The sequence below is a fragment of the Triturus cristatus genome, chromosome 7 (genome assembly GCF_964204655.1).
Source record: "Triturus cristatus chromosome 7, aTriCri1.1, whole genome shotgun sequence".
Taxonomy (NCBI): domain Eukaryota; kingdom Metazoa; phylum Chordata; class Amphibia; order Caudata; family Salamandridae; genus Triturus; species Triturus cristatus.
Genome location: NC_140590.1, coordinates 147,019,648 through 147,046,578, shown reverse-complemented (window position 1 = coordinate 147,046,578; position 26,931 = coordinate 147,019,648). Strand labels below are relative to the sequence as shown.

Genomic DNA, 26,931 nt, shown 5'->3' with positions numbered 1-26,931 from the left:
AAGACGATCTTTTGACGCCAGAGGAAGTGTCCCGTGTCTGTTTGTTAAGTACGCCAAAACAGGTAAACCCCGAAGGTTTCGGGTGTTGTCCTCTGGCACCGCTGGGTCTTAGAAATTGCCCAGTCCTTCCGTTGGCGCCCTAGCGTGGTGCGACATCGAGCGGTTCCGGTCCTAGCCTGAAGATTGTGAGGAGCTTCGTGTGAAATTTCCGAGGGAGGTGCACCCCACTTCATCGATCCATGTATGTCGCATAAGTGGTCCGAAGGTCTTTCCCCGCGAAGGTTCCCGCTTCCAGACGGCTGCAAAGGACTAGCGCCCTGACTGTCGACCTGTTTTGGAGCCTGGCGTAGTCCTTAGTACGGCGAGACGATAGACGGGTCTTCCTGGTGACGTCATTGATCTTTCAGTTAAGTATAAGTGGGTCGCTCCCAGTCCTTAGGTTTAACTCGAGTTCTTTGGTCCTTAGTTTTGGTTTGCATGGTTCCATTGCATTTGGTTTAGTTTGGTCCTTAGGATAATTTGGTAGCTGCAGTTCCCAAAAACCGAGGGTCTCGTACATTTACGAGTGTATCGGTAGAGATAGCCCCTTGAAGTTTGAAACTCGGTTAGTGAGCAAAAAATGCCTAACCGTAGTCTTGGTTTCTTGTCTTGGATGTTGCAACAAGGATTCCCGATTGGAGGACTCTTGTCCGATACCTCCGGTTGGAACTCCGACTTATGAGCTCTATTCGAAGCATGGTGTGGGCCCTATCACGTATAACGAGGTATGGGTCCGCTATAGGAGGAAAGATGGTGTTCTCAGATGGCCACTACATGGTAGTTTTGAAACTGCAATTTTGGATAATTTGGAGGCGAAGTTATTTAAGAAGAAAGCCCGGCCGGCAATGTTTGACTCCTTTCGTCTATGGCGCAAAGAAGCCAAGCAGAAAGAAATCAAACAGGCTAAAAAGGATAAACGAGACAAAGGTGTCTCGATTATGCAAGCTGCCAGGCAGTTTAAGGAAGATGAAGAGGAAGCGACCGAGATTTTCACTAGACAACATAGCATGGCAATTGATAAGTGCTACCCTGTTTTGCCATCATGTCTCGATAAGCCGAGAGAGGACCCTGAAAAGGATCCTCTGATGTCTTATTTATTGAAGTCGCCACCTCCTTATGTACAAAGTGCTACAGCCCTTTTGGTTCCCCCTGCTGTACAACCGGCTGCTGGTCAGCCCGTGGTAGTTCCTCCCCCACCACCTGTTCCTCAGCAGGGTTATGTTCCTCCGGCACCCCCTCTTCCTGGGTTGCCTTTTTTGTCTTTAACCGCTACACCTCACCTTACTACGCCTGTCACTCCTGTTTCTGTTACCCCTTTTGCTCCTTCGCTTTCGCTGAATGCTGTCTCTCCTTCTCTTATGTCTACTTCACCTTCCGCTCGTCGGCGAGTAACCGACACCGTCCCTAGTTTTCTGACTCCTCTTTTTGGGTCGCTAATTGCGCCCGTCGTTTCTGACTCTATGCAGAGACGTAGCCAGCTCCCTGAGTCTGGGGAACGAGCATTATTAGATTCAATGGCTCATAGGTGGATTTTGAAACCTGATACGTATAGTTGTCGTATAGTTTACGATACATTTTCTCAGTGGAATGAACCGACTCAGAGACATGTGTTTGAGGAGATGTGTAAGTTGTTGCGAGACGAATGGGACAACGACGAATTAGACTCAGCCCCTGCTGAAATGCTCGAACTCCAGAGTCAATTTGCGAAAGGTATGATTGTGGGCTCTGATGCTAGACATGCGTTAGAACGGCTTCTTGCCTATAGGTCTGTATTTCCGTCTAGAGTTTTGTTTGCGAATGATTCCTCGGCAACGAAGACGTTAGGACAGTATCCTATGAGAGAGGTTCCACCAGTATGGCGTGATGCAGTACAGGCTGATGCAGGGAGAGGTATTGCGGCCGCTCCGTCACATTTTCAGAGAGTTTGGATACATGTCCCATGGAAAAGGTCTGAAGTATTAGCATTAAAACAGACTTTGCCAGACCCACGTAAGAATCCCGCTGGTTACTATAAGGAATTGTCCCAGACAGTGGACGCCTGTATTATGAACATTGCAGATATTGAGATGTTGTTTGGCAATGTAGTGTCACAACCGATATGGGCAAAAATCCGCAATGAGGATCATCCGAACGAGTTAGGTGGTACCTGGACTGCTATTTTAGCTGCGGATGCTCTCCAAGTAGGAGGTGCAAAGCCTGAACCCCTAGTAGCGGAGTTACCAAATAGGATAGTTAATCTAATGAAGACGCTGATGCCAGCGTTGAGAGTAAACTGGGATAAATTGTCGGCTTGTAAGCAGAAGAAGGATGAAAGTGTGTCCGACTATTTCACGCGATTTGAGGAGACTTTTGTGGACCACAGCGGTTAAGATATGAGTTCAGAGGGAGGCCAGAGACTATTTGTTGATAAGTTCGTGTTTAACTTGCTGCCTGACTTGTGCAACAAATTGAAAGACTCAGAAAGTGCTTGGGCTGTCTCTTCGATGGCTCAGATTCTAGCGACAGCCCAATATTACTGTGGTAAATAAAAATACCGGACTGAATTTCATACGGAATCTTAAAATAAAGTAAATAGCTCAAAATAACAAGAGGCAGAATCCGTGGTATAAGAGGTTTTCTAAATGGGCTTTATTCCATTCAAAATGGCCGACTCGAGTCGCGGCCTTCAGGTTCCGTCACCACGAGGGTTCAGGAAGTGAAGTACAATAATTTATTAACAGACATGTATTTTTATAATAAGTACATTACAATGAAACGAATGTAGAAGGCGTAACATTTGATAAGAAAAGTGACAAAACAGTGACATAATCGAAACTAGGCGTAATAAGGAATAAAAGAAACATGATTGGTTAGAATTATCAGACATAGGTGGATCTATAAGATAATACTTGGCATAGATGCGCGCGCAGCAGTATGACGTGTAATTGACGTGCAACTAGGGGGTGAAGGGGACTTGACATTAACTCTACATATGGAGACGAAAAGTCTGAGGGGTCAAGTCAACCTAATCCCAAATCATATCTAACATCCTATGTTTAGAGAACTATGTTATCCACAAGGAAGGACTCTCGGACAGAATCTATTCTATACTAACTGTGTGTGCGTGTACAAGCGTCTAAGTGTCTATATGAGATGCGAGGGGCAGAAAACTTTCCATGGCAACAGGGCTATGAATCACTTGCAGGAGGACGGAAAGGCTGAGTCCTTTGCTTGTGAGCAAAAGGAAATGTTTACCTAAATCACTGGACAGGAATGCATCGGCTGGAGAGCAAAATAGATAATTCGAAGGTGAAATACAACTTCTTGGCAGACAGGCGAAAACTGGCCGAGGCAGGCACCGTTAGCTGCACAGGGAGTAGGACAAAGTTCATGGATACAGATGCGAGCTCAAGCTGAAGCTGTCAGAGACAGAGAGCAGGGAAAGGCTTGAGGACAGAATCGGGCCTACTTGCCTGAACTGTAAAAATGAAGTAACTTAGCCATATAAAGTCGGTGGCCTTTCATACTTAGGAATCGAATATCCAGCCCTGTGATGGCGGATCTGACAGAGAACATGTCGACGGTAGACACACATATGTTTGCGTCTTAGAAACTGGAACTGGAGGGAACATACATGTACTTGTAACATGCATATAGAACCGTTGGGGTCCAAGATAGGGGACATAACTGATCAGGAAAATCCACATTTCCACATTCCCTCCTTGTCCCCTTCTTGCCCTTCACGAGACATCAATCTTCATCATTCCATTGATTTGCTCATGGAGCATCATTTCTTCTTCCTTCCGGCATTCTGAACGGGACCTGTGATGTGGAATGCATGATGTGGCACACAGACCACAAATCGCTGGTCCACCTTGCAGGCATAAACAACAACTGAAGAGCATAAGAAGGCCAATACCTAGGAAGGATAAAACTCTCCATCCCCAGGCTGATATCACACTCCAAAACCACCCGGACCACGTCCAAGTGCCTGGATTTTCGTGTATCTGGCTTACAATCTTATGAAGGTGTGTTATAGCTTTATATACAGATGGCGAATTTTCTGGTATGAATATGCAGCAGCTGGATCCGATGACCCTGCAAGCTCCGCCCCTATCGGCCAGGATGACGTCAAGGACAAGACGATTCTGGAGAACAACAATTCTCATCACTGATTGTTCCTCTGTCAGATTGCCTAGGGCGGCTATAGTCTCGTTTACTACAGCTTCAAGAGTCTTGGTGAGTCTGCGTATCAGCTTACTATTTGATATTGTACCTATATAGGGAAAGATACCTTTATTGAAATCTACATACTTGTCCCATGCTGTCTCAGTATAATCGACAACTGGGAGATCTCTTTGCTCTCTATTGTGTACTAAATGAACATTTCGATAATAATCAGGGGGAGCTAGGAAAACAGGTGGCAAAAGGAATGCTATGTAACAGGTGCCATCCCAATCTAGAGGCAGACGCATATATGCCGTCTGACCACATATGAAGTAAGAATGGCGAGAAGCTCTAAATGAAGATTTACCTTGATCACTATATTCTACTGTAGTAACGCATTGGCTATGGCCCATATGTATGGAACCAACTTTTCTTACACATAATTCACCCTTAACTGGAAATACTGACATAGTGGGCAGAATTAGTTCAACTTCGGATTTGACATTCAGAATCATAAGATTAGGCGTAAAATTACCTAATTTATACACTTCATTTTCTAAATCAGTTCCTGTTCTACTGGGGTGACCCTCCTTATTAGGGTGACAGACTTTGAATAAAACTAGATTCAGATTTCCCCATATCCAATGTTGTTGATAAACTGCTGTGTCTGGGTCTATGGAATTTAATAAACTAAACCATGCTCCACAGGAGCCATTGTGTGTGAATGGATGTGGAAAGAAAGGCAGAACTCCTTTGTTATTCTGATAGGGAGGAAGTCGGCCACACACCCAACAATTGGTCGCATTACTAGTCTGATGGGAATGATGTAACATACTAATGAAGGTGTTATTGCGCAGCGCAAGTCTATAAGATAATTCATGTGGCGGTAGGTCACTAAAAGAATGTTCTGCAGCAACATTATAAACATGTCTAGAGATAGGATGATATATGTGCAAAATCACACTCGTAATAATTACTAAAATACTCAATAAAAAATTAATAATGTCCTCATACAGTAGCTACGCAGTGATTTACAATACGCCTGTCGTTTCAACATTTCTCGGGTATTTTCTCTACTCAGGTCCAAGGGATACATGTCGGAGACAATTCAACCGCTTCACCTTGGAGAGGACTTAAACAATCAAATTGCTCGACTGTTTGGGCCTAAGCTTTAATTTATAGCACTGAGAGTCATTCTGTTCAACAAAAGGAAGTTTTGAATCAGTCTGTGAGGGAGTGCAGGGCACAGTGTCTATATCTGAAGGTAGTCCATGAAATTTTTTGACGTGACTTGAATGAATCCACCCTTTGCGTCCCTCGATCTTCACGGCTGTTCTTGTGGTCAACAGGACCAACTTGGGTGCTTTCCACCTGGGCTCCAGTTGACTTTTCCTGTCGAAATTTCTCACAAAGACAAGATTACCCGGAACAACGTCATGGGGTTTCGCCTCAGTGTTGTCGGGAAAGGCTGCAGCTACCTGTGAACGAGAAGATTGTAGTGCAGACATCAAGGAAGCCAAGTAATCTGTCAGCATGTTACAGTCAATGTCAGTTATTTTGCGTGGTATAGGCGTCCCCCACATATTCGGTGGTCTACCAAAGATCACCTCATACGGGGATAGCCCTGTTCTAGAGTGTGCTACCATTCTCATGTAAAAGAGTGCAACTGGTAATGCTACTATCCAGTCGACACCTTTCTCTCTACATATTTTGGACAGTCTGATTTTCAGTGTCTGGTTATGTCTTTCTACGAGACCTGCTGCCTCGGGATGTCGGACACAGTGGAATTTCCACTGATATCCCAACAAGAGTGAGACATGTTTCATTAATTCGGATGAGAAAGGCTGACCGTTATCTGAATATACAACACGTGGTAAACCGTACCGTGGGAAGAATTCTCGAACTAGCTGCTTGGCAGTAGTCGGGGCAGTGTAATCTGATACGGGATACGCCTCTGTCCAACGGGAGAGAGCGCAGACAACTACGAGGACATATTTGAATCCTCGACAACGTTCCATCTGAATATAATCCATCTGGAGGATTTCAAAAGGATGGTCAGGAGGCTGAAATCCACCCTGCTCTACGGGAACACTCTTTCCTGGATTAAACTGACAACATATCATACAGGTACGAACTTTTTGTTTAGCTGCTGCTCGTAAATGTTTGTTGAACCAAATGTGCTGAATGCTGTCTAGCATAGCCTTCTCTCCTAAATGTGCTGGACTGTGAACTGTAGCTATAATGGCTTGAACCATGGAATCAGGGAGAAACCATACAGATTTCTCCTTCGTCATCCATCCTTGATCTGTCTGGATCCCTCCTAGTTCAGTCCACTTCTTTATTTCTTCTGCTGTGGCATGTGTCTGTATGTCAATTACGTCAAGTGCGGGATCCTTAATTGTCATACACTGTGTTGGGGTCTGAACTATTGGCTTTGTCATGTCTAATGTGCGATTCTGAGCAGTCTGTTTAGCTGTTCGGTCAGCTAAATCATTTCCTTGAGAAATGGTATCAGTAACCTTCGTGTGTGCTTTACATTTCATAATCGATATAGCAGTGGGTAGATGTATTGCGTCTAACAAGGCATGAATGAGGGGTCCGTGCTGAATGTGGGCACCATGGGACGTTAAATAACCTCTCTCTCGCCATAGCACGCCGAAGTCGTGTACAACTCCGAATGCATAACGTGAGTCAGTGTATACATTAACTTTCTTATTTGTGGCTTGAATACAGGCTTGCGTTAGAGCAATAAGTTCTGCTGCTTGGGCTGACAGAGTATCTATACAATGTGTCTCAATAACTTCAGTGTCTGTTGTGACTGCATACGCGGCCACTAAATCTCCTGTACTTGCTCTCATGCATGATCCGTCTACATACAACGTCAGGTCTGGATCTAACAATGGAACGTCTGTCAAGTCTTGTCTAGGTTTCGTCTTTATTTCAATGATTTCAACACAATCATGAGCTAGTGGGTCTGTTCCAATTACAGGTAATAGTGTAGCAGGATTCAATGTATTACACCGTCGGATCTCTATGTGTGGTTGAAACAATGTCAGTTCATAACCGGTAAGTCTTGCTATGGTCAAGTGTTGTGTTTGTGTTCGGTTCACAAGAACCTCTACTGCATGTGGTACTTGAACTGTCAATGGGTGTCCTAATACTATGGCATCGCTTTGTCTGATTGCTAAAGCTGTCGCTGCCACTGATTTCAGGCATGCAGGCAAAGCCTGAGCTACGGGATCTAATGTACTGGAAAAATAAGCACATGGCTTGCGTGATCCTGCTTGATCCTGAGTGAGTACTGACAAGGCAGTACCTTCGCGTTCTGTAACAAAGAGTGTAAAATGTTTGTTATAACATGGTGTTGCTAAAACAGGTGCTTGACATAAAGCTTTCTTTAGGCTTTCAAAAGCTTGTGTATGTTCCTGAGTCCAAGGGAGAACAGTCGATGTGGCTGCCTCCTGTGTGGTTAACTGAATGAGTGGTTTTGCTAGAAATGCGTACTGAGGGATCCACTGCCTACAATATGAAGTGAGGCCTATGAAAGCCCGCACCTCCTTTTGTGTCTGGGGTATTGACATGTTAGCAATTAACTGGATGCGATCTGGTGTAAGCTGCCTTCCCTCCTTGGACAGCGAGTGACCAAGATAAATAACTCGCTGAACACAGAATTGCAGCTTAGAAGGGGACACCTTGTGCCCCTTGTCGGCTAGGAAATGTAAAACTGTCAGAGAAGCTTTTTCACATTCTGGCTCGCTTCTCGCGGTGATCAGCAGATCATCGACATATTGAAGCAGTGCAGTATTGACTGGCATGTGGATACTGTCAAGTTCTCGTTTCAGTGCTTGGCTGTAGATGCTGGGGCTTTCTGTAAATCCTTGAGGAGCGCGTGAGAATTTAAAGCTGCGCCCATTTAAACTGAATCCGAACAAGTATTGGCTTTCCGGATCTATTGGGACGCTGAAAAAGGCATTCTTGAGATCAATTACAGTAAAAAATGTTGCTTCGGAATCAATTGCTGTCAACAATGATGATATATCAGGGACCACAGGGAATTGTGGTACAATACACTTGTTTAGTTCACGCAAATCAATAACCAATCGGTACACTGGTGGGGCAGTAGGATCAGTTCGTTTAAGAATCGGAATTATCGGTGAATTACATACATTGGAGTCTGTTTCTACAACTACTCCCTGGGCAATTAGCTCATCAATGATTTTCAGCAAAGCCACTACAGCATCATGCGGTAACTTGTATTGTCGCATTCGTGGTAGTACCACTCCTGCTTTCAATGTAACTCGATAGGGTGTAATGTTCATGCAGCCAACATCCGTAGGGCCTTGTGCCCATAGATGTACTGGTAAAGTCTGTAGTCGGGGATCCATGTCTCTAGACACATAGTGACCTTTAAAATCACGCAAAAACAACCTTACTCCTTCCGGAGAACAACATATTATGGCTCCTAGTGCTTTCAGAGTTTTAATTCCTAACAGATTTTCTGGGCATGATTTAGTAAGCAATAAATCTGTAGTTCGTGTCAAAGGTCCTATCGTAAGTGGTAGAGGCTGTGATACTTCATTAACAATAGGTTTTCCTGAAAAACCAAGGGAAACATTTTGAGAGCCTGAGAGGGGTGCCCCTGGAACTTCACTACGTTTTATGGTTGTTCGACTTGCCCCTGTATCGAGTAAGAATTTTCTATCTTGACCTAATAATTCACTATGTACATAAGGTCCTTCTTGATCTACCGGAATCTCGATAAGCGGTAAGTCAACTTCCCTCTCTAGGCTGGTTCATGCGTAACGCTGATACTCAGGGTATTCATACTGTGCAGTCTGATACATTTGTCGTGTTGTGGTTTGTGTGGCAGTAGCAGGCAACGGTGGTGCAGCTGGCACAAACTGTATGGGTTGCTGTGAGGCTGGCATAGACTGTTGCTGAACTGGCATGGACTGTCCATGCTGCATAGCTCCTTGTTCATTCTGATCTTGTCTAACTAATCGTGGTCTCTCTTTTGCAATACCTGTAGCTATATTACGTTTCAGGACTTGACAATCATGTACATAATGGCCTAGTTGTTTACAGTAATTGCAGGTTCCTTTTACAGGAACTGCAGAATCACCAGAATGTGTCACACCCTTTTTGTGACCATCTGCTGGTACTGTCTGAGAAACTAGCATTTTCATTTTTGTATCCTTCATGCGTCTATGCTCGTGTTCTTGTTCATCCCTAATTCTATTGTGATGATACTGTAACATTTGTAGCATTTGCGACGGAGTGTTACTTTGCCAGGTACTCTCGAATTTCAATATTCTATTCTTCACTGGAGGCAATGCATTTTCCACTAATTTTGTCACAAATAAATGTGGATATGAGTCACTACTTGCTTTTATACCACTATTTATACCAAAACATTTTTCAAATCGAGCATAATAATCGCTTGTGTCTTCATCTTGCTTTTGTTTACAGGCTGTGATTGCACCCCAATCTTCCTTTTTTGTAGTTAATAAACGTGGTAGTACCTGTACTAGTAAACCTGGTAATAGTTTAACTTTATCCCCGAGCCCTGAACCTGCAGCTCGGCCCCTTTCTTCCTCTGCTAATGCTGTCCAGTCTATCTTTTGGTCTCCCACTTCCCACTCTTTTTCTTTCAGTTTTTCATATATGCCAGCAGGCAAAAGCACCTTTAATATCGTCATAATATCAGGAAAGGTGTACTCTCCCATCAGTAACATGTCTTTAATTTCTCGGTGGAAACCCGCTGGGTCTTTGTCATGACTAGGTACTACTTTTTTCATTTCTAATAATTCCATTTTTGATATGGGTGTGTAAACAAATACACGGTGAAACTCATTGTCTTCGCCTTTTATTGGGTGCACTTCTCGTAGGGGATTTTGTCTATCCATATAGTACGGTGCTCTTTCTCTGGGGGGCAAGGAGAGAGAATCTGGATTTACAAAAAGGACGTACTGCTTACGTGACACTAATATCTCTTTAATTAGCTTGTTACTAGAACCTCTCCATCTGTACGTAAGTAGTTCCGTTAATATATCAGGTAAAGGACCAGGGTCAGTATGTTGGCTCTTATATAATATGAGGAGTTGCTGAATCATATAGATTCCAGCTAAACGTTGTTCATCTGTACTGAGGTTGAGAAACGTGTGTGCTACGGTCTCATCACCGTATTTTTCAGGACTAACAATCCAGTGAACGGCTGATCTGGCTAATTCTTGCTCATCTATGGAATCGAGGAGGTGATAACCCCTTCGTTCTCGTAGTATTTTATCTGCGGCTTGAAACAAATGTTCAGGAGACTTCAGATTCATTACAGGCGTCGGATACGTTCTGCTATTATTTGGACATACAGAGTGTATTGGATCAGAAAAACATCTAGTATTTTCACAAGATCTTCCTCTGCCTACATAGGCTATGGTCTCTGACTGTCTTGCAGAGTTCCCTGATTCGGACACTTCATCTTGCTCAAACTCGTCTGTTCCCAATCTTTCTTCATGAATACGCTCTATTTCTTTACGGATTTTTCGGCACATGGCTATTATACAATTTTGCTTATCGTGTCTCCCTTCCGATATATTCTGACTCCATTTTGTAAGAATAAGCATTGCATTCGGGTCTACCCCCGGACGATCTTGATTTCTGATCACACAGTTTATGAGGAAACGTAACAGTTCCCCCTGTATTTCTACTTTCTGGAATTCCATAGCTCTGTTAATACATCCTGGATCTCGTCCTGTTTGAACAAAATGATATATGTTATCCAGATGCGTAGTCATTCCTGGTAACCTTGCTAAATACTCTGCGGCTCGTCTGATACGTAATGATGCCAGGACCATTTCGTCCTCTTTACCGACCACGGGGTCATATCTACAATTTACAAGGAGTTCCTTAAGCGTACGTTCATTTACGAATTTTGGTGTACGTGAATGTGTTGACTCTTGAAAGACAAGTTTATTTATTCTAGGTGGTGTAAAAGTACTGCTAGCACCTCCCGTGGCCCCATCTGGGGCGTCGGGTGTGAAAGGGTTCGTCGAACGTGACACAGCAACTATGGGTGTTGATACCTCTGTAGAGTCGACTGCGGAGACAGATGCGGAAACAGATGTGCTTGCCGACGCTTGTGTCGGAACTTGCTGTTGCACGGGGACAGATACCTGATCCTGACGTTGAACCCCTCTGCCAGATGGTCTATGTGGTGCGGCGTTAGCATACTCGGGAGCTGCGTCATCTAGATATGAGGAAAGAAAAACATCTTCTGCGGTTCTGGGAAGCCCCTTTGGATGTACCTTAATTGGAAATAACGGGGGTGGCAAGTCTTTTGGTATCTCTGGAGCAGCCTTAGGTAATCCTTCGGCTAGTAGGGGATACATACCATTCATAAGAGCATTTCTTTGTCTATTTACTTGTTCTGATCTCACTCGGATACCTTCCTCAATTAATAGATTTTCTTGAACTTTATTTGAACTTTCTTTACTCCTCTCTTCTTGTCTACGTGCTTTTTCTGTTCGTCTATGAGATTCTTTACGCCATAACTCAACAGCGTCTTTCTGTGACTGTCTGACCCTTCTTTTCCATAACTCTTCCTCCACTTTCATGATGCACTCTGCATCCCAGGTTCCCGCTGCGGGCCACCTTTGACTTTCCGGTAATCCCTTGGTATAATCTACCCATAGATCAAGAAACAATATGGCATCTAAGCCATGCTTATGGTACATGAAATGTCCTGGAGTGTCTCTAGGAGGAATAGGAACTGCTTCTTCAAGCACCCCTTTTCTGGTAGTAATCTGTCTTAACTTCGAGAAGAACGGCATATTGACAACTGATCTGATACTTACTCTTGAACTTGCTTAATACGAGAAACACAATAATGAACAGTGAACAATGAACAGTCATTCATACCACAATATGCAAGACATTTTCTGAATACTTTAAACATTAAACATTAAACATTTAATAATGGTCGACAATGATGACAGTCTGCCTAACTAATCACCACGCTGAATTCTTGACAATAACTGAATACTTCGGAATACTTGATATACTGCTAAACAGTACATATACACTGCTAAACAGTGCAGACCGGATTTGTGTACCCAAATCCGTCTTGACCGGCACAACCTATGTGCGCGTCAACACGCCTCCCCGGCGATGGTACTCACCGAGTAGCTCCTTGAAACGGAAGGCCTCAGAGAATGGACAGGACTCGATAACTGCGGACAGCGGACCCTCTGGACATCGGGATTTCGGAAAACCTGGTGGGCCTCTGTATACCTCGGATCTTGCTCTCTCAGCTAGGCTCTGGTCGGGATACTTCGCACTTCTCACCGCCTCGTCTGGGTTGATCGCAGCCTCAGTCGCCCCCGCTTGACCGGAGGGAGCTTACAGGAAATCCTGCTGGTACGCGTTTATGGTCCGTCCAGCTGTGGCAGGAGACCGGGCCTGCAACGCACCGCCGGCGCGTGAGATGAGAAAGTGTCCCTGTTCGGGCGCCATTATGTGGTAAATAAAAATACCGGACTGAATTTCATACGGAATCTTAAAATAAAGTAAATAGCTCAAAATAACAAGAGGCAGAATCCGTGGTATAAGAGGTTTTCTAAATGGGCTTTATTCCATTCAAAATGGCCGACTCGAGTCGCGGCCTTCAGGTTCCGTCACCACGAGGGTTCAGGAAGTGAAGTACAATAATTTATTAACAGACATGTATTTTTATAATAAGTACATTACAATGAAACGAATGTAGAAGGCGTAACATTTGATAAGAAAAGTGACAAAACAGTGACATAATCGAAACTAGGCGTAATAAGGAATAAAAGAAACATGATTGGTTAGAATTATCAGACATAGGTGGATCTATAAGATAATACTTGGCATAGATGCGCGCGCAGCAGTATGACGTGTAATTGACGTGCAACTAGGGGGTGAAGGGGACTTGACATTAACTCTACATATGGAGACGAAAAGTCTGAGGGGTCAAGTCAACCTAATCCCAAATCATATCTAACATCCTATGTTTAGAGAACTATGTTATCCACAAGGAAGGACTCTCGGACAGAATCTATTCTATACTAACTGTGTGTGCGTGTACAAGCGTCTAAGTGTCTATATGAGATGCGAGGGGCAGAAAACTTTCCATGGCAACAGGGCTATGAATCACTTGCAGGAGGACGGAAAGGCTGAGTCCTTTGCTTGTGAGCAAAAGGAAATGTTTACCTAAATCACTGGACAGGAATGCATCGGCTGGAGAGCAAAATAGATAATTCGAAGGTGAAATACAACTTCTTGGCAGACAGGCGAAAACTGGCCGAGGCAGGCACCGTTAGCTGCACAGGGAGTAGGACAAAGTTCATGGATACAGATGCGAGCTCAAGCTGAAGCTGTCAGAGACAGAGAGCAGGGAAAGGCTTGAGGACAGAATCGGGCCTACTTGCCTGAACTGTAAAAATGAAGTAACTTAGCCATATAAAGTCGGTGGCCTTTCATACTTAGGAATCGAATATCCAGCCCTGTGATGGCGGATCTGACAGAGAACATGTCGACGGTAGACACACATATGTTTGCGTCTTAGAAACTGGAACTGGAGGGAACATACATGTACTTGTAACATGCATATAGAACCGTTGGGGTCCAAGATAGGGGACATAACTGATCAGGAAAATCCACATTTCCACATTACGAGAACAGAGATAAGGAAGAAAAAGAACGTGTAGAGAAGAAAATGAAGGACCTGAAGACTAAGGTGCTGTTGCAGCAGGCGTATCCGCCTCGCTCGAATCAGAACGATTCGCAGCAACGTACGCAATTTCAGCAACAGACACCGTTTCCGAGAGTACAACTGAGACCGGAGTATCTCGCTTCTAGGCCCTTGTTAGGATTGAATCAATGTGCATACTGCAAGGAAGAGGGTCATTATAAGAACGAGTGCCCTGCTTTGCGACAGCGTATGAATGGTGTGCCAGTTCAGAGAGGTCGTGGTTTTCAACAAGTCTCTAGAGGTAGAGGACGTGGTGTCACGCCTTCTCAGAATGAGCGTTCTCTTCCGTCACAAAGTTCTCTTAATTGTTTTAACCAATCAAAGGTGCAATCTGATAGATCTCCGCAGTACCATGTAGACGATTACTATGTCGAGGGCGAGAGTACTGCGTATAATGATTGCTAGGATAGCCATGGACAAAGAAAGGGAGTAGTGTCAGTTCCAGTTGATCAGAGTGGGCCTTACATTTCAGTAGCTTTATCAAGTGTGGTTGAGCCTTTTCTGTTGGATACTGGTGCGGCAAAAAGTTCAATCATACATTCTAAACTCCCTGGCGCACCCTTGTCTGGCTTAACTAATGTCTCAGTAGGATTCTCTGGCGCCCCTGTTCGTAATCCAGTCTCTAGTCCTTTGTCCCTTTCAATTGGACCATATACGTTAGAAGCACCGTTGATTTTGACTACTGGTTGTGGTGATTACTTGCTGGGTTTGGACCTGTTGAAACGATTGTATGCAATATTGCATTGTTCCCCATCGGGAGTACAACTTACCTTGGGCAGGAAAGTGATCTCTCCTATGTATGTGGCGACAGATAGGCTTGCACAAAAATTGCGTTCGCTCCCCGAATCTCTTTGGGCTACGGGTCCTAATGATGTGGGTCTTCTGGAAATTCCCCCATATGTTGTTCAGCTCAGACCGAATGTTAGGTTACCGCGAATTCCGCAGTATCGAATTTCGAGCGATGGTGAACGAGCACTCTTAGCGATCATCCATGATTTGATCCAGAAGGGTGTGATTGAAGAAACACGAGGTAACGTGTGTAATAGTCCTGTTTTGCCGATTTTGAAATGTACCGATTCTTCCCAACCTCCTGTGTATCGTTTCGTAATTGATCTTAGAGAAGTGAACAAGATTGTGGTTCCGCAGTTTCCTGTGGTTCCCGATATCACAGCTTTATTGACATTGATTCCTGCTTCAGCTACCTGGTTTTCGGTGATTGACTTGAAGAATGCCTTCTTTAGCATCCCGATAGCAGAAGAGAGTAGGGACATTTTTGGTTTCTCCTTGGGTGGTCGTAGCTTCAGATTCAAGCGCGCACCTCAAGGTTATTGTGAAAGTCCTTCGATATATAGTCAGGCTCTGAAATGCCAGCTTGATACCTTTGTATTGCCTGTCGGGGCTGCTTTGATCCAGTATGTAGATGATCTTCTAGTGGCTGCTGATGACAAAATAACTTGCAAAGCAGCTACGATTTCTTTGCTACAGCATTTGTCCGATTTACATCACAAGGTGTCACCTTCTAAGCTGCAATATTGTTGCCAAGAGGTAACCTATTTAGGTCATCTCTTGTCAAAGGAGGGAAGAAAGTTGACCCCAGAACGAATTAGAGCAATTGCTCAAATGACTGTGCCAAACACTCAAAGAGAAGTACGTGCCTTTTTGGGTATCACATCATACTGCAGACAATGGATCCCAAATTATTTGTTGTTAGCAAAGCCTTTGTTAGCTCTCACGTGCAAAGATGTTTTGAATCCTCTGCCATGGTCTGATGACTGCCAGAAGAGTTTTTTTGAGCTATGCGATGCGTTGTGTTCAGCTCCTCTGTTGGGTACCCCCGACTACAATAAACCATTTACACTATACGTTCATGAACGAGAGGGTTGCGCATTGAGCGTGTTGACGCAACAATTTGGTGATAAACAGCGTCCGTGTGCGTATTTTTCTTCAACCTTAGATCCAGTAGCAAGAGCATTGCCGAGTTGTCTTAGAGCAACAGCGGCAGCTGCTGTGTCTATTCGACAGTCTGCTGGTCTGGTCATGAATAATAGGTTAGTGGTAATGGTTCCACATGCAGTGGATACTTTATTGAACAGAACGAAAACTCAACATCTCACGAGTGCTAGGTTGTCAGGCTATGAGCTGACACTCTTGGCAAGTCATATTCAGATTAAGAGATGTAGTGTGTTGAATCCAGCCACATTGTTGCCGACTACTGTAGACTCGAGTGATTCAGAACCACATGATTGTTGTTTGCGAACTGAAGAAGAAACGAAGGGTCGGATCGATTTGAAAGATACCCCGTTCAGATCCGGATGGTACTTTGTATGTGGATGGTTCGTGCTTTAAGTTGTCGAATGGTGATGTGACTGCCGCGTATGCTGTGACGACATTGAGTACGATTGTTGAGACTGCGAGAGTAAGTCAGAATTCTGCACAAGCTGCAGAGTTAATTGCGCTGACGAGAGCGTGCGTTTTGGCCGAGGGAAAGAGAGTGAACGTGTTTACCGATAGCCAGTATGCGTTTGGTGTTGCACATAGTTTTGGACGATTATGGAGAGAGAGAGGATTTTTGACGTCCCACGGGACAAAAATACAGCATGGACAATTGGTGAATGAGCTTCTGGAATCACTTACTTTGCCAATGCAAGTTGCGATTGTGAAGTGTAGTGCTCATCGGAAGGTCACGGATGATGTTGGTCGTGGTAATGCATTTGCAGGTGAGATTGCGAAAAAGACGGCAAAGAACATGACGAGTCGAATGTATGTTGCAAGTTCTGCAAGATGGGTTACGGATGCTGGAATGTGTGAAGACACGATTGAGAGTGTGAAGTCAATTCAGAATGAGGCTACTGAGAGTGAGAAGAATGTGTGGAAAGACAGTACGGGTAAATTAGATTCGACTGGTTGTTGGACCGATCTGTCTGAACATCAAAGATGGATGTTACCTGATGCGTATGTGCTTGCAGTAGTTACAATGGCACATGGAATGGCACACATTAGTGCGAAAGGAATTTGCAAGTTGTTGGCCCCGGTATAGAAGAATGATGGAATTTCTAAGTGTGCGGAGAGGGTGGTTCAGAATTGCATGGTGTGCCTGATGCATAATCCTGGCAAGGGAACTCCAACTCCAGATGGTCATTTTGCTCCCCCGACTTGTCTCTTTGAGGTTATCCAATTAGACTTCATTCCTATGGAAAGGTGTAACAACCTTAAGTATGTCCTTGTTGTAGTTTGTGCATTTTCATGATGGATTGAAGCCTACCCCTTGAAGGATAATACAGCCCTGTCAACAGCCAAAGTCCTTCTCAAAGAGTTTTTCCCTAGGTTTGGCATGCCACGGATTGTATGGTCGGATAATGGAAGTGAGTTTGTGGGAAAGGTTATGAAGAGCGTGTGTGTGGGTTTGGGGATTAGACAGAAGTTCCATAGTGCAAATCACCCACAGTCCGCAGGTCTTGTTGAGGGTTATAACGGGACTCAGAAATTGAAGTTAACCAAGATCCAAACGACTACTGGATTGTCATGGCCAGATGCATTGCCTTTGGCTCTTCTATCCACTAGGGCGACTGTTCACTCTCGAATAGGGCTTAGCCCGTATGAAATTGTGTTTGGTCGTCCTGCGAACGTTTGGGGAGTCCCTAGACCTAAGGAATTCACCCAGCTCGAATATCCCATGTTGATCGATTACCTTTATGACTTGACTGCTAAACTAAGTGCCATTCATCAACAGGTTTTTGAGGCTCTGCCAAAACCAACAGAAGGACCAAGACACAAGTTACAGCCTGGCGATTTCGTGGTCGTAAAGAACTTTGGGAAATCAAGAAACCTGGAGCCAAGATATATCGGACCGTTCCAGGTCCTGTTGTCAACACCAACTGCTGTTCGATTGGCTGTAAGAAAGCTTTGGGTACACGCTGCCCATACGAAACATGCACTGCTTCCTTTACCGTATGACAAATGGATTAGACAGGGAATTGGCAATTCTGAGACAGAGTGTGTTCCTAGGCTTGTCCCGTTCAGCGATGCACAATTTAAAGGTCTTGAGTCTGCTAAACTAAAGAACACTGCTGCTTCACCTGGAACTGTGCCTTCGCCCCTGGATTCGAACATTACTCCGTTCAAACATTCACCTGAACAATTGAACACTGTTTCGCCATCTGGTCCCTTGTTCGAAGAACAGACACAACCTGGAAGACATCGTTACTCTTTACGCTCCCATTCCAAGGACTAATAAAGTGAATACCCTTTCTTGTTTTCCTTTGCCCCCTCTGCCCTGACAAACTCGTCTTTGGACAATTGTATTCTCCTCAGCCAGGAAGTTTGCTGTGTGCGTGTTTTTGAACCGGCCATCCGGGTTCGCCGTAGGGCCGTGATGTGTGCCTAGTTTTGATTTGCAGGTTACCAGACGCTAGGTCGGTTCCCCCCGGTTGGTCTTTGGGAACTACCAAGGCTAACGGACGCATTTCCGAACAGGTACAAACCAACCGCCACGGACGGCTCGAGTAGAGGATGGAGCTTCCTGCGCTGCGAGGTGTTAATACTGTGATTGAGCGTAAAGTGAAATTGCATGAAATATTGCACAACAAATGTTTCCTGATCCAGTGTGCCCTAATGTTTTTGATTGTTTTTGTAACTCTGATGGGTGGAATTGTCTTTGGTGCCCAGTTAATTTTTGTACCTGATACGTCTACGGTGCCTCCTCACGTTTCCTTTCCTGTTACGACTGCTTCTTCGCACTCTTTCCACCTTTTACCTGAACACGAACAAGCTAGACGTTCTGAGTTTGTGAACAATTCATTTATTCAACTCCTGCACCAACACCAACTAGTGATGAATATGACTAATTGCTGGGTGTGTGGTTTAATGCCGCATACCGTCGATAAAGGTATCCCGTATCTAGTTCTGCCTTTTAGCTATAATGGGTCATCGTGGGCATTCCAGACTATGTTCCTCTTTGCACTTGAGACCTATCCCCCGCGACCACCGCGCTCCACAGGATATAGCTAAAGCAATAAAGCCTTGGTCAGAGGAGTTGCCGATATGAGTAGAGATATTGATGCATATTCATCCATTCCTAAGGATGAGTTGTGAGCTTATGTGGGTTGGAATGCGACTGGGTATAGCATTAGTCTGGGTGAGAAACAGCGAAAGAGCTCGTCTCCGATTTGGGTCGTACCACACTTAGGTCGTTTTTGTTTGCAAGGCAATGGTCAGAATACGAGAGCTCAGCTAGGGAAGAGTGACTGTACTGAAACATACGTTTTTCCATCACAGTCTTCTCCTGCGTTTTTGGCTGCCAAGGGTACATACTTTGTCTGTTATGACCGAGCATACACATGGTTGCCCCCAGATTTTTCGGGAACATGTTATGTTGCTAACTTACTGCCGCCGACATTTATGGCTGCCTCTGATTATCACAAGGCCAGAATTGTAAGGGGCGTTGTTAGTCAGGAAGACACTGCTGGTCAGGAAGTGGGAGACTTCCTCAAGGGTTTCCTGCCGTTTTGGGGACCTATGGTTAATAGTAGGAACCTGAGACAACTGACTCGTGTAGTTGAATCCACTGTTAATGTAACGGCTGGTGCCCTTGGTAACTTGACGGCTGAGCTTCAAGCGGATCGCCTTATGACGTTGCAGAACCGTATGGTTCTAGATGTGGTACTTGCAGATCGAGGTGGAGTGTGTAAAGTGATCCGATCGAGTTGCTGTTGTTTTCATTCCGGATAATGCTCCGACAGTTTATGAGGCCATTTCCAAGTTGCATAAGATCTCTGATTCTATACATATGGATGAAGGGGAGTGGTCGCTAACTGGATGGTTTTGGAACCTCTTATCTGCGTGGGGATGGAAGATTCTGATGGTCATTGGGGCTGCTTTAGCTCTCCTGTTTTCGTGCTGTCTCTTTTTCCAGTGTGGTCCTGCCTTATGTGGCCTTTGCGCCACAACGTGTATAAGAAGGTCACCTGTTACTAGAGAGGTATTGATGGAAAGGATGATGCTTCAGCAACATCTCAGTGATTTGATGAAAATAGGTATCGATTAGTGCTTGCCTATGTAAGGGCAAAAGGAGGGTCTGAGGTTCCGTGAAAACTGAACCCGTGTTTCTGAGCTAATGGTACCGTGACGATCCTGGTATTAGCAAATTGCAAATAATGAGTCTAATATAAAACGAGCGTTTTCGCAACGCTGCACTGAAGGATTCGTCATGTATTGCTGATTCTTGTGTTCGAACCTACGGGTTCCATTTCGTGCACAACGTCCATTTTGTATCATTGCCCTCACATAGTCAGTGAATGGGCGATGTCCGAACAATGACCCTGATTAGGTAACCTCGAGGGCACGTAGTCCCTAGTGCGCGTTCTGCCAAATTCTGCATGACTTGGCGAAAGCTGACCCTGTCGCCTGAGGCGGACCCTGCCGTACTGGTTTTCTGTCCTGTCCTGCCTGAGCAAAGCTACTGACCCTAACACAATAGACCACGCTTCTTTTATTAGCCTACGAATATGTCTTATCTGACTCTTCTATTTTCTGCATCTGTTCCTGCATTTCCCTTTAGCCCTTTATGATGAGGAGGTGACCAATTTTATTATGGGGCGGTCCGGCCTTTCAAGAGAGGGATGTCAGAAACATGTGATTGAAGGCTGGACACCTGGAGATGGGAATGTGATATTGTGAAATCTTATTGTCTGGAATACAGAAACGGGAATTATTGTAAGTCTGCAGGAATGTTTGCCCGAAGCAGAATATTCAGTATTTAAGGAGCGACCTGCTTTGTACAAATCGAGCAGTCTCCTTAGAATCTATCTTGTACGATACTTCTGTGACTTTTGTTCCTGACTGCAGTCATTAAAGACGATCTTTTGACGCCAGAGGAAGAGTCACGTGTCTCTGTTTGTTAAGTACGCCAAAACAGGTGAACCCCGAAGGTTTCGAGTGTTGTCCCCTGGCACCGCTGGGTCTTAGAAATTGCCCAGTCCTTCAGTTGCCGCCCTAGCGTGGTGTGACATCGAGCGGTTCCGGTCCTAGCCTGAAGATTGTGAGGAGCTTCGTGTGAAATTTCCGAGGGAGGTGCACCCCACTTCATCGATCCATGTATGTCGCATAAGTGGTCCGAAGGTCTTTCCCCGCGAAGGTTCCCGCTTCCAGACGGCTGCAAAGGACTGGCGCCCTGACTGTCGACCTGTTTTGGAGCCTGGCGTAGTCCTTAGTACGGCGAGACGATAGACGGGTCTTCCTGGTGACGTCATTGATCTTTCAGTTAAGTATAAGTGGGTCGCTCCCAGTCCTTAGGTTTAACTCGAGTTCTTTGGTCCTTAGTTTTGGTTTGCATGGTTCCATTGCATTTGGTTTAGTTTGGTTCTTAGGATAATTTGGTAGCTGCAGTTCCCAAAAACCGAGGGTCTCGTACATTTACGAGTGTATCGGTAGAGATAGCCCCTTGAAGTTTGAAACTCGGTTAGTGAGCGAAAAATGCCTAACCGTAGTCTTGGTTTCTTGTCTTGGATGTTGCAACAAGGATTCCCGATTGGAGGACTCTTGTCCGATACCTCCGGTTGGAACTCCGACTTATGAGCTCTATTCGAAGCATGGTGTGGGCCCTATCACGTATAACGAGGTATGGGTCCGCTATACGAGGAAAGATGGTGTTCTCAGATGGCCACTACATGGTAGTTTTGAAACTGCAATTTTGGATAATTTGGAGGCGAAGTTATTTAAGAAGAAAGCCCGGCCGGCAATGTTTGACTCCTTTCGTCTATGGCGCAAAGAAGCCAAGCAGAAAGAAATCAAACAGGCTAAAAAGGATAAACGAGACAAAGGTGTCTTGATTATGCAAGCTGCCAGGCAGTTTAAGGAAGATGAAGAAGAGGAAGCGACCGAGATTTTCACTAGACAACATAGCATGGCAATTGATAAGTGCTACCCTGTTTTGCCATCATGTCCCGATAAGCCGAGAGAGGACCCCGAAAAGGATCCTCTGATGTCTTATTTATTGAAGTCGCCACCTCCTTATGTACAAAGTGCTACAGCCCTTTTGGTTCCCCCTGCTGTACAACCGGCTGCTGGTCAGCCCGTGGTAGTTCCTCCCCCACCACCTGTTCCTCAGCAGGGTTATGTTCCTCCGGCACCCCCTCTTCCTGGGTTGCCTTTTTTTTCTTTAACTGCTACACCTCACCTTACTACGCCTGTCACTCCTGTTTCTGTTACCCCTTTTGCTCCTTCGCTTTCGCTGAATGCTGTCTCTCCTTCTCTTATGTCTACTTCACCTTCCGCTCGTCGGCGAGTAACCGACACCGTCCCTAGTTTTCTGACTCCTCTTTTTGGGTCGCTAATTGCGCCCATCGTTTCTGACTCTATGCAGAGACGTAGCCAGCTCCCTGAGTCTGGGGAACGAGCATTATTAGATTCAATGGCTCATAGGTGGATTTTGAAACCTGATAGGTATAGTTGTCGTATAGTTTACGATAAATTTTCTCAGTGGAATGAACCGACTCAGAGATATGTGTTTGAGGAGATGTGTAAGTTGTTGCGAGACGAATGGGACAACGAGGAATTAGACTCAGCCCCTGCTGAAATGCTCGAACTCCAGAGTCAATTTGCGAAAGGTATGATTGTGGGCTCTGATGCTAGACATGCGTTAGAACGGCTTCTTGCCTATAGGTCTGTATTTCCGTCTAGAGTTTTGTTTGCGAATGATTCCTCGGCAACAAAGACGTTAGGACAGTATCCTATGAGAGAGGTTCCACCAGTATGGCGTGATGCAGTACAGGCTGATGCAGGGAGAGGTATTGCGGCCGCTCCGTCACATTTTCAGAGAGTTTGGATACATGTCCCATGGAAAAGGTCTGAAGTACTAGCATTAAAACAGACTTTGCCAGACCCACGTAAGAATCCCGCTGGTTACTATAAGGAATTGTCCCAGACAGTGGACGCCTGTATTATGAACATTGCAGATATTGAGATGTTGTTTGGCAATGTAGTGTCACAACCGATATGGGCAAAAATCCACCATGAGGATCATCCGAACGAGTTAGGTGGTACCTGGACTGCTATTTTAGCTGCGGATGCTCTCCAAGTAGGAGGTGCAAAGCCTGAACCCCTAGTAGCGGAGTTACCAAATAGGATAGTTAATCTAATGAAGACGCTGATGCCAGCGTTGAGAGTAAACTGGGATAAATTGTCAGCTTGTAAGCAGAAGAAGGATGAAAGTGTGTCTGACTATTTCACGCGATTTGAGGAGACTTTTGTGGACCACAGCGGTCAAGATATGAGTTCAGAGGGAGGCCAGAGACTATTTGTTGATAAGTTCGTGTTTAACTTGCTGCCTGACTTGTGCAACAAATTGAAAGACTCAGAAAGTGCTTGGGCTGTCTCTTCGATGGCTCAGATTCTAGCGACAGCCCAATATTACGAGAACAGAGATAAGGAAGAAAAAGAACGTGTAGAGAAGAAAATGAAGGACCTGAAGACTAAGGTGCTGTTGCAGCAGGCGTATCCGCCTCGCTCGAATCAGAACGATTCGCAGCAACGTACGCAATTTCAGCAACAGACACCGTTTCCGAGAGTACAACTGAGACCGGAGTATCTCGCTTCTAGGCCCTTGTTAGGATTGAATCAATGTGCATACTGCAAGGAAGAGGGTCATTATAAGAACGAGTGCCCTGCTTTGCGACAGCGTATGAATGGTGTGCCAGTTCAGAGAGGTCGTGGTTTTCAACAAGTCTCTAGAGGTAGAGGACGTGGTGTCACGCCTTCTCAGAATGAGCGTTCTCTTCCGTCACAAAGTTCTCTTAATTGCTTTGACCAATCGAAGGTGCAATCTGATAGATCTCCGCAGTACCATGTAGACGATTACTATGTCGAGGGCGAGAGTACTGCGTATAATGATTGCTAGGATAGCCATGGACAAAGAAAGGGAGTAGTGTCAGTTCCAGTTGATCCGAGTGGGCCTTACGTTTCAGTAGCTTTATCAAGTGTGGTTGAGTCTTTTCTGTTGGATACTGGTGCGGCAAAAAGTTCAATCATACATTCTAAACTCCCTGGCGCACCCTTGTCTGGCTTAACTAATGTCTCAGTAGGATTCTCTGGCGCCCCTGTTCGTAATCCAGTCTCTAGTCCTTTGTCCCTTTCAATTGGACCATATACGTTAGAAGCACCGTTGATTTTGACTACTGGTTGTGGTGATTACTTGCTGGGTTTGGACCTGTTGAAACGATTGTATGCAATATTGCATTGTTCCCCATCGGGAGTACAACTTACCTTGGGCAGGAAAGTGATCTCTCCTATGTATGTGGCGACAGATAGGCTTGCACAAGAATTGCGTTCGCTCCCCGAATCTCTTTGGGCTACGGGTCCTAATGATGTGGGTCTTCTGGAAATTCCCCCATATGTTGTTCAGCTCAGACCGAATGTTAGGTTACCGCGAATTCCGCAGTATCGAATTTTGAGCGATGGTGAACGAGCACTCTTAGCGATCATCCATGATTTGATCCAGAAGGGTGTGATTGAAGAAACACGAGGTAACGTGTGTAATAGTCCTGTTTTGCCGATTTTGAAATGTACCGATTCTTCCCAACCTCCTGTGTATCGTTTCGTAATTGATCTTAGAGAAGTGAACAAGATTGTGGTTCCGCAGCATCCAGATAGCAGAAGAGAGTAGGGACATTTTTGGTTTCTCCTTGGGTGGTCGTAGCTTCAGATTCAAGCGCGCACCTCAAGGTTATTGTGAAAGTCCTTCGATATATAGTCAGGCTCTGAAAAGCCAGCTTGATACCTTTGTATTGCCTGTCGGGGCTGCTTTGATCCAGTACGTAGATGATCTTCTAGTGGCTGCTGATGACAAAATAACTTGCAAAGCAGCTACGATTTCTTTGCTACCGCATTTGTCCGATTTACATCACAAGGTGTCACCTTCTAAGCTGCAATATTGTTGCCAAGAGGTAACCTATTTAGGTCATCTCTTGTCAAAGGAGGGAAGAAGGTTGACCCCAGAACGAATTAGAGCAATTGCTCAAATGACTGTGCCAAACACTCAAAGAGAAGTACGTGCCTTTTTGGGTATCACATCATACTGCAGACAATGGATCCCAAATTTTTCGTTGTTAGCAAAGCCTTTGTTAGCTCTCACGTGCAAAGATGTTTCGAATCCTCTGCCATGTTCTGATGACTGCCAGAAGAGTTTTTCTGAGCTATGCGATGCGTGGGGTACGTGTTTTGGTAGATGAAATTAGGTGCTCTACCGGGGGAATAGAATCCAAAGTTCACAGGGGGAGATGGTCTCCTTGGCATTGGAAGTCATCAGAGTCCAGGGCACAGTGTTGGTCATCATTGGTCAGACTGTGACCAGCAAGTCCATGTGGCAGAGAATGTCATTGGATGAGGTGCTGCTGTTGCGCCAGAGAGCCAGGTGCCAGGCCAGGTGACCTGGGAGATGTGGATGGTCTGCTGACTCTCACGGTATTTTCCGTGGACGACCCACCTTCCTCCGGGGACCCTCAGATGCAGGCCTTGACGATGCTGGGGAGGCTCCGTCAGATGAATCCTCCTCCTCCTCCTCCTCCTCCCTCCCTGTGTCTGGTGCTGGTCTACGCCTGGTGGCACAGGGAGGGTTGCCCATGCTTTGGGCGATCTGACGAAGTGATTGGCTCATGTCCCTGTGCACCACCAGGAGCTCAGCCAGTCTTGCTTCCATCCGTCCTTGGTGGTGTTGATGACTGGCATGATGCTCGACCTGCAGGTTCTTAATCTCATCGAGGGTCCCCTGCATCTCGGAGAGTCTTGACACGACCTGGTTGATGCCTCTGGTGTCACGCCGGTATGAGTCCAGGGTGTTGCGTATGTGTGACATACCGGTGTCCTGAGCTGCCTGGTCAGGTTCGCGCCTCCGCCTGCCTCCACTCCCACCACCCCTGCCCACTTGAGCCTGGCCTGCCCTTGTGGGCACATCGGGTCTACGGGACCCCTGAGGGATGGCATTTGCAGGGTTGCCTGCCTCCTCCTGGGTGCCCGGAGAACCTTGTCCCTCCTGGTCAGACTGGCTCTGTTGTTCAGTGTGAGCAGGGCTCCTGGGTGTGTCCTGGGATGTGGCAGGAATGGGGGGGGGGTGGTTGGCACAGATGTACCTGACGCAGGTGCTGCAGGGGCTTGGGCACCAGAGGGTCCAGGTTGGTCGGGGTCATCCACGGAGTGGTGAGAGTCGTCGCTGCCGGTGGGATCGTCTTCACGCGGAGCCTGGGACTGTGATTCTTTCCCCCCCAGTGTTGGGGGGAGATCGACAACGTTGCCCTGTGTGTGAGAGAGAGACAATGTTAATGGCGTTTCATGAGACATCTATGTTTCATACATATTCAAGTTGACACAGTTCCTCCAGGTAGTTGGATGTGCCTAGCATTCCTCTCAATGTCCACTTGAGGATGGGTATGTTGGGGGGGACAGACTGGGATGTTCTCCTGAGTGTCTGACGTGTAGATTGTTGGCTCTGATGCTTATTTGGCTCTGGATTGGTCTTGTTGTGTCACATGTCCATTGTGGGAGTGTGTAAATCCGTTGCCTGCCGGGGGTGTGTGCTTGTGTTAGGGGGGGGTTGTGACCGGGCCTGCTGTTTTGTGTAGTGTGAGTTGTCATTGGGTCTCCCAGGTGATGTGTCTGTCCCCTCGTGGAGCATGCTGGCATGACAGTGAGTGCGAGTTCCTGTGCTAGATACCTGTGCTTGTGGAGTTGGTGTTTGAGTGTACAGTGGTCCCAGGAGGGCCTTGTGCTGCATACAGCAGGGCCAAGTGTCAGCTACCTTGTCAGTACTTTGCCAGTCCCTGTGCATTGTGCATGGGTATGTACCTATGCCATATGGGCTGAGGGCATTGGTGTCTGCGTCTCATTTTCACAATGTGTTGTGTGGGGCCCAGCCTCCCGGACCTCCAGTCTAGTGTTTGTGGTTGTTGTAGCCTTGGACATGGCCTTGCCTTGATTTGTGAAGGGTGCAT

The 26,931-nt window shown here is 45.7% G+C and overlaps 1 protein-coding gene across 6 annotated transcripts in view; it reads right to left on the bottom strand.

Moving 5' to 3' along the window:
* Nucleotides 1-26,931, bottom strand: part of LOC146809066 (uncharacterized) — a 461,119-nt gene that overhangs the window by 74,085 nt on the left and 360,103 nt on the right. The gene's annotated exons all lie outside the window — the stretch shown is intronic.